This window comes from Pezoporus occidentalis, unplaced genomic scaffold, assembly GCF_034315485.1.
Source record: "Pezoporus occidentalis ecotype Australia unplaced genomic scaffold, CSIRO_AGI_Poc_V1 ctg55, whole genome shotgun sequence".
NCBI classification, from domain to species: domain Eukaryota; kingdom Metazoa; phylum Chordata; class Aves; order Psittaciformes; family Psittacidae; genus Pezoporus; species Pezoporus occidentalis.
Genome location: NW_026915888.1, coordinates 3,758,251 through 3,767,034, shown reverse-complemented (window position 1 = coordinate 3,767,034; position 8,784 = coordinate 3,758,251).

Here is an 8,784-nt window from a genome sequence, read left to right as displayed (position 1 = left end):
CAGCTACCACTTTAGGGAAGAAGACCAGGATTCCCAGGGCATGGTCATGCTTGGGATGGGACAAGGCAAACAGGGCTGTGACATGAGAGTGTGGCCACTGTCCCCATCTCTCCCAGCATGCAGTTGTTGCAGAGGCTGATGCCTGGAGTAGCTTCAGGTTCAGTTGTTTTCCTTCTCTCCTGTTCAGACAGCTCCAGCTCCTGGGCAGAAAGCATCTTGCATCCAAACTGGGCACGTAAACCACAATAATCTGCTGACATGAGCAGATGTGAGAAATCAGACTGGTCCTCAGATGGCTGCAGAGGAGCTAGGACAAAGTCTTCAGATAATTACATGGTTCATGTGGGGATTACCCTCACAGAACTATCATTTGCCACGTGTCTGTCTGCAGAGTAAATACATGTGCACATCAGCAAGCCTGTTTGCCCCAGTTGTTTGAAAATATGAGTCCAAAAGTCAGTAACAATTTATTTGCCACCAGGCAGCTGCATGAAACTCGTGATGATTTCCAATAGACTTACTGTGGTCGATGGTTACAAACCCTTGTATCTCAGCTTTGCTGTTTCTTCCATCTCAGGATGTGAACTGCATCAGCACCATCTTTGAAGGAGCAGAACAGCTCAAAACTGATCCAGCCATGAAGAAGTTCAGTGGCTTTTTCCAGAAGTTTGAAAGACTGAAGCAGTCGCTCACACCAAGCCTGGGAAGAGAGGTAGGAACTTGCTTCTTGTCCCCTTCCCTTGTTCTAGTCCACCTCTAAAATAAGGACTCCCATGCATGATCAGCGTATTTAAGGTTTAAAGAGAACCATATAATTTATAAAAGCATTTCAAGCTGCAAAAGCTCCAGATCATGGTTAAATACTAAATGAAATCATTTTCTTCATTAACTTCTCAGGAGAAATGTGATACGGAAAGGAAGAGTGCAACAGTGTTCATGAGGAAGCTGATGACGTTCATCCGAAAAGCAGCATTAAGAAACGCAAGAGCATAGAACTACCAGGTTTCTAGAATCGCTGCAGATTTAAACAAGCAGTCAAAAGGTTATTTGGTTTAAGAGCACTCCTCCTGCATGTCAAAATGAGGCAGAGCACGTCTTTGGTTTCAGTGGTGCTGTGCTGGTTGGTGTTTAGAGTGTAATCTCCGAAAGCATCAATGGTGAAGTGTCATTTGTATTTCTAGATGGAAATCTGAATGCTTGATAAAGCAGATTGGGCAGGGGGTATGGAAGGACCTAGGCACAAAACCGTCGGGTTTCTCATGAAGGGGTCACGTTCATCTCTGAACAGTCACAAGGGTAATGAATACAGATGATACCTTGGTGGATGCTTTGCACTCTGCCCAAAATCTTCCCCAAGCACTGAGAAGCACTGGTCCCACTCTACCCGCAGTTCTGGTGGACCAGTGGAAACCCAGCAGCTAAAGATCTTCTAAAGGTCTTCTAGAGCTAACAATAACTATAGGAGTGTTTAGATAAATATGAATTTATTTCTATGGTGTCATTTAAATTATAGATATATATTTTTGAGAAAATATTTATTCTGTATTTTTACTAATTTTAATAAAGTGATAAGTGTCTCTGCCTTTTCTTTTCGTCCCATGAATTTCTTCCAAGCTATTCCCACACTTGAACAAATCTAGTTATTGTAAAATCTCTGATGGTCAAAGGAATTAGATCCTTGAGGTGAGAAGTGTATTGCTGGAAGCTCATTCCAATGATGCACAAACCACCAGGTGCACATCCCTGTGATGGAGCTGAGCTGGGACATTAACAGAGCTGTTGGGGAGCCCCTGCTGGAACATGGGGCCATGGAGACCTAAGGGGCTGGTCATAGAAAAGCTTACTGGTTTCTCTCCCTCCTTTTCAACAGTTAAAATAGAAGAGGAGAGAACCCAAGTAGCACAGTGCTCCCAGGCACCTGACTGCCTTGGTTCAGAATGCCTGGGCATGACATGTCCTGGTAAGGACCATTCCTAGTCCCTTTTCAGGTGCATCCCAGAGACCCTCACTGAAGCATGGGTGAGAATCCCGTGCTACCAGAACACATACACAGGAGTAAGACACCTTCTTGCCACATCAGTACTGATTTCCCCAGTGTTTTCAAGAGTTATCATCTAATTTTTATGAAGGAAAACTACAGTTTTTCACAGTACAGCTCCATAAGATGAGGTGCAAAGGGAGGGAGGGGTGGAATGGGCAGATGCTGGTGAAAAAAGGGTTAATCAGCAAAATTATTTGTGCAGACCACAATAACCAAAGTTATTTGTGCAGACATTGTTCCGTAAGACTTCTGGCTCTGCCTGCACCAGCCAGAGCATCCTCCCAGAGCGGAACGGGAGGAAGGCTGACAGCAGGTGGCAATAAGAGACCGGAGATACAAGACGTAAACCCCGAAACCCTCTCTCTGGCTGCTTCTCGGAAGTCAGCCTTTTCCTTCAGACAGGCTTTGAACTCCAAACTGGGCGAGCCTTTTGCCTCCGGTGTAATTGGAGCAGGAAGGAGTCATTGAGTAGCCATTAGCGTAATGAGTATAACCGCTGGGTGCAATCACAGCGTGTCAGCTAAATACGGGCCCAGGAACACTTACTGTACAGATCCCAGCTTAGTTTTCATGGGTTCAGTGCCTGCACTTCAGAAGGGCCCACAGGTGGAGAACAGGCAACGTCTGACCAGTGCCAGTGGGACAAGGTTATGGTGAACACCACAGGGATGGCAATGAGAAATGGGCGAGGAACAGAAAGGGTTGTGCTAAACCTGCCTGTGGGTGGAGAAAGCAAACCCCTGTCCATCACCTCCATAAATCAAAGCAGGGCCAGTTCAGTGCCACCAAAAATAAAGGAACTTGTCAATGTTAATGCTGCCTGGCAGTCACTGTGCCCCTGATGCCCCCTCAGCTATGAGTCCCTCAACCCACTTGGGTTTGATGTCCTGGGACCCCCCTCCAGCAACGGCTGATGGCTTCACGGTGATTCAAATGCTGATTTCACGTTGTGAAGCAAAGACCGGAGTTCACGGCCTGGTTGGGAAGGGACCTTAAAGCTCCTGGAAGGGAAGGGACCCCTTCCACTGGAGCAGCTTGCTCCAAGCCCCTGTGTCCAACCTGGCCTTGAGCACTGCCAGGGATGGGGCAGCCACAGCTTCTCTGGGCACCCTGTGCCGCTGCCCCCCCACCCTCCCAGCCTGCTGCCGGGATCGGGTGGTTTTGGGGTGGTTTTGGGGTGGTTTTGGCTCCCCACGTGTCCCGCAGGGGATGGGGAGCTCCCCCTCGCGGCCGCGGCCGGTACTGCGGATTCCCGGAAGCGCCTCAATCCGCCCGCGCCGCCGCTTCTGCGGGAAACCGAAACCAGGCGGCGGGACGTGAGGTGTGAAGAGAGCCGGAGCGGGGCGGGGGAAGGGAGGGAGGGAAAAATGGCGGAAAAGCAGGAAAACAAAAACAAAAAAAAAGGAGGGAAAAATAAAGAAATAAATAAAAACGTGAGGAAAAAAAATAAAAAAAAGGGTGTGGGAAGAAAAAACCTGGGAAAAATGGGCAAAAAAAGGGGAAAGAAATAAAAAGAAAGGTGAAGAAAAAGGGAAAAAGATTTTCCAGGCCCCAGGCTTGGCTCTTGCTGATGTAAGTTATTATTGTTATGAAGCCAGGCTGCTTAGGGCTGTGTTTGCACAGAGGTGGCTGCAGCTACATCAAAGTTAATGGTCAATGAATAACAATAACGCCTAGGGCATAAGACCGGGCTGGTTTGGCATCTGTTGCTTGCAGCACATCGTTGGCACTATTGCTGTTGCCATCATATGAGGCACTTGGGACCCACCTGGTCCCGTCCCCCCCAGAGCCTGGAACAGCACAGCTGGAGCTCCCATCCCTTTCTTGGTTGGTTGGTGGGACACCAAACTGCCTTCCCAGCACATCCCACCTTTGCTATCCCATCCCTCTGCCTCTAATGGTGCTACCGTGACAAGCCCAACAACGCTTTGCAGCGTCTGTAAGAGCTTCCTTTTTGGCAGCCCCGTTGAACGAGGATGGGATGGAGCATTCCAAACAAAGCAGGGCTATTGATGCTCTTCCTGAGGTGAAGCAGAGGTGAAACACTCCCAGGTCCCCTTTTCCTGGAAGGCCATAGTATTCCCCCAAGGTCTCCCTGCCTCCAGGCTCCAAGTACTCTGGTGTGCTGGAGCTGCCAGCTTTGCCTGGTAGGCAAGAGCAGGGTGCAGGCAGAAACATGCAGAAGCCTCAGTGACCTCCAGCCTGGGCAAGCTGGAGCTTGCTGGAGGCTCAGCACCACGCTCCAATGAGCAGCCCCTGTTCTTCCCCTGGGAATTGCAGCACCTTTTCCTATCAGTCCAGAATCCCACCCAGCAGGGAGCCGGACACTAGGCACAACCAGCCTTCCTGCAGGCTGCGGCTCCCTTTGGTTTAATGCCTGCTCTTCAGGGGGCTGGTTGGGCAAGTGCATCCATGGAGACCTTCAGAGGGGTGCTCTAAAGGCATATAAATATATATATATATATATACCTTTTAATACACAACTCACCTTTCCTGTACTGATGTGAGCCCCAGCTGCAGTGATGGGACTTCAGTGCTGGGAAATGAATGGACTCCTCATTCAACTTCACATGGGTCAGATGCAGGGACATCATGGGTCAGCATGGCCCCACTGAGAGTTGGGGAGGAGGACTATGATATCACCACTGACTCCCATGCCCCCCACCAGCTCCTAGGGATGACTGAGTCTCTCTGACCTTTACCAGGAGGCTCAGGCTGCTGCAGGGCTGCACCCTCATCAGGCAAACTCCCCACAGCTGCCAGGTGCCTGCAGCTCCCAGGGTTTTCCTTGGCAAACACTTCAGCAAAGCTCTATGTCCTCCTGCAAGGACAAGAGAGCAGTGAGGGGCTGGGGAATTCTGGGGACAGGAGTCGAGTTCTTAGGATTTCCTTTCTCTCCCACCAAACCAAGCACAAAATCTCACTTGGGTTCAGTCTGAACCCACACCGTGCCCTCAGTGGGGACAGCTGTGTTGATCTGGGGTCCTGAGATGGGTCCTTCCAATTCCAGGAAGCTGTAAGCGGCCCATCCCAGGATATATTTATTGTAGCCTGTGGATCAGAGCGCTCACTGCTATTACATCATGCCATCTGGGCAGGCTTTCAACATTGCTGACATTATTTATTCCCCTGCATGTGCTTCATCCACGCTTCCTTTTTCTAACAGAGGCATTTATAAGAAATGGAAAGAGCTTGCAGCACGCCCTGCTGCGAGCCCCGTGCTCTCGGGGCCACTCACCCAGGAGCAGCCGGTTTGTGTTGTTTGCCAATGGAGGTTTTACAGCTGACAACTTCACCCCTGCTCCTTCAACGTCTGCTCTGCATTAACCCCTCTCGTGCTGCCTGCCCGGAGCTGACCTGGGGCATGGTACCGTGCCTGTCCCTTAGCAGGGAACCGGGGCATTCATTCTTCAGGTGATGGTGAAGGCTCTGGCATCCCTGGCGGTGTTCGGGGCCGGCTTGGACAGGGCTTTGGGCAGCATGGTCTAGTGTTAAGGAGTACCCATGGCAGGGAGTTGGAACTGCATGATCTAAAGGTCCTTTCCACCCCAAACCATGATTTTGTAAGGCTCCACACCCATTCTGTGTGCTCCAGAAGGAATTGTTTCCGAGTTTGACAGGGAAAAGGGAGGAAGGCAAGTGGGGGAGATGAGAGAGAATTTGCATCAGAGCGGGTTTCTGTTAAAACAGGTAGAAAGGAGGAACAGCCCCCGTGGAGGGGGGTTGAGAGGACAGTTGAGGGCTGGTGGGCATGAGGATGCATGCTGCCAAGCAGCAATGGGAGGAAGCAGCCAGGGCCATGAGGAAGCAGATAAGAGGCTCTCTCTTGCCATGCTCCCACTCTTCCCCTCCACGAGCCCCTCCTGCATCCTGTGTTTCTTCACTCCCCGCACCCAAATACCACCTGGGCATGCAGAGCTTGGGCTCTGTTCCCTCCTGGGGCTCGCTGTCAGTCCCCAGAGCAGCTTCCTGTGGCAATCCCTGTCCCCATCTCTCCATGTCTGCATCTTCCCATCCCCACCTCTCCCATTCTCCCAGTTGCCAGAGCAGGGATTCCCTGCTAAAGAGCTTCTCCCTTGGTTGGATTCAGAGTCCTGGGAAGGGAGACTGCCATCAACACAAGGTGAAATACTCAAGGTCTTTCTCCCCAGGGCACCTTAAGGATTTAACACCCGAGGGACATCTGCCCCATCCATACCTCATGTATAGCACTGGGAGAGCACAGGGCCAGTGCACTGGCTGCTGCATGGTACCTGCACTGAACGAGGTGCTGTCCTGCTGCACACATGAGGGCTCCTGCAGCATCACCGTCCCTGAGGAAAGGGCACCCTGCCTCTTGCTGAGCTAGGAAGGGAGCCTGGGATGGGCAGTTATCAGAAAGCTGATGGACTACACCAGTGCTCCGCTTACCTGGAGGTGAACGTGGCTCTGGAGTGTGCCCCGACTCCGGCAGCTGTGTGCGTGCTGGAGCGTGCTCATTTCCTGCCCTCATTTCACCCCCCAGCATCTAAAAAGTGTTTCTGGGTGTTCAGAGCCTGCTGGGTTTGGTTGGGGGAAAGCATGGGGGGGTCTCATCCCCACTGAAGGTAACCTCAGAAGGAGGGAAGAGTGGAGATAAGGTAGGAAAGATGCTTCTTTTGCACTGCTGGCAAACCAGCGTGCTCCGGGCAGCCCCGCACCAGGCGGGGTGCCCATGGGTGAGAAATCTGTGCCACTTATCCCTAGGGAAGAGGGAGCCAGGCTGTGCTCTGAAGATGGCAGGTTTGGGGGGCCGGTGCACAGTGCTGCTGGCTGGGACGTGGCCATTCCACAGCACACGGGGTTCAACATTAACCACTGTGCATGTAGGCCAGGAGTGAAGTCATCCTGAGCTGCTTAACCAAGCAAAGCAGGGAACAAAGAACAACCTTAGAGCCCATACACCCAATTCATCACTCTCCTTTTAGGCTACACCAGGAGCTCTGGGGTTGATGCCACATAGTTTGTGGTTTTTAGCATTACCTGAAATACAGTCATCTTGGGAGCAGCTTATTTCAGGGCACTGCTGATTGAGACAGAGAGGTACCCATTATAGAATAACAAATAGCACTTGCTGGAGTTGCATCAGTCAGGAGTTTGATTTGGTCTTAGATAAAAATATCATCAAATATTTCCTCTGCACTGGGAAAACAATCCCAGACATGGGATCTCCCTGGATTGGGTAAATGTGGTGGAACAGTCCAGCAATCTGTTTCTCTGTGTCTCAGTTTACCATTGAAACAAGAGCACTGGCAAATATGAAAAAGGGGGAATGCCAGAGGTTGTTGAGAGCCACAGGGCCAAGTGGGTGGCTGAGATAAGAATGATGTGAAGTAGAGCTGGAGTGGGGCTGCAGCTCTGCAGTGAATCAGAGATATGGCAGTGCCAGGTTAACGGCTGGACCCCGTGGTCATAAAGGTCTTTTTCAACCTAAATGATTCTGTGTTGTGCAGAAATTCTTGCTGAGTGATAAATGGGGTGGAGCAGGAGGGTTTTATGACCAATCATTTATCGACTCCTGGTGGTGCAGGTGTTACCCCTTGGTCACACTTCTGTACACATGCGTGTCAAGTCCAAGTGTGTGTTCTTGCTACGTTAAGCAAGCTGCTGAGAGGGCTGTTAGTGTAGGGGTGCACATGGGAGAAGGAGCTGGTTTTGTGAGGAGAAAGCTTTGAGATGCAGTGCAAGGACATCCTGACACACAGTAACATCAGGAGAGACAAGTTGTTATTTCCTTGTTTCAGCTGAGAGATAACAGCGCAGCAAACCAACGTAAGGCATCCCAGCTTGGGCAGGTCATGCTCCATGGAGGCTTGTCATGCAGATACAGGAGAGAGCACGGGTAGAAAGGTCAGTTCAGTTCCACTGAGTAGGATCTGTTTGGGCTTAAAGCAGGGAAAGGGGAGATTTAAGGCTGGGACCGTTAACCTTCCTTCGTGCATTCCTATTCCTGTTCTGTGTGGTGCCCGGTGCCAGCTCCTGGTGGGACAGACTGAAAAGAGCCAGTAAGGATCATAACAGCACCGAAGTCTTGTATGAGACAAGTCACTCTTCAACATCCATTCAGGTATGTGAGATACACTGGGTGTGTGCACACATTAACCTGGCAGAACAGGGAGCTCAGGATTCGGTGTTCTTAGAGCTGGCTGAAGGGTGAAGGCAAACCATGGGAGGTTGAAAGGGAGGACAGCATCAGTATTTAGGTTGTATAGTGTTGTGTATATTGTTAGGTTGTATGGTGCTGTGGCTATTTTTGTAGGTGATACCTGCACTGGAACCTCAGATACCTTCTGTCCTCTCTTTTTCAGGGCACTTTCTATTACCTGTAGATCTCCAGACGTCTTGTGCTAAGGAGTGAACCTGTGCCCTCTCACAGACCATAAACTATAAATGTCCCATTGCCACACACCTTGCCTATGCACCACTGCCCGGCTTTGATCATTTAATTTACGTAATATGTTGTATCTTCACCTATGAGGAAAGATCACTGGTGCCTCACCCAGCACAAAGACCCAGCCAAGGGTCCTATCAAGGTTAAAAAGTCAAGCAGACAAAACCAAATCCGTTTAGGGAAGCAGGACACACCTACAGGGAGTTCTTCTGCACTTAAACCCAGGTCTGGGCTTTTCCACTGGAGCAGCTTGCTCCAAGCCCCTGTGTCCAACCTGGCCTTGAGCACTGCCAGGGATGGGGCAGCCACAGCTTCTCTGGGCACCCTGTGCCAG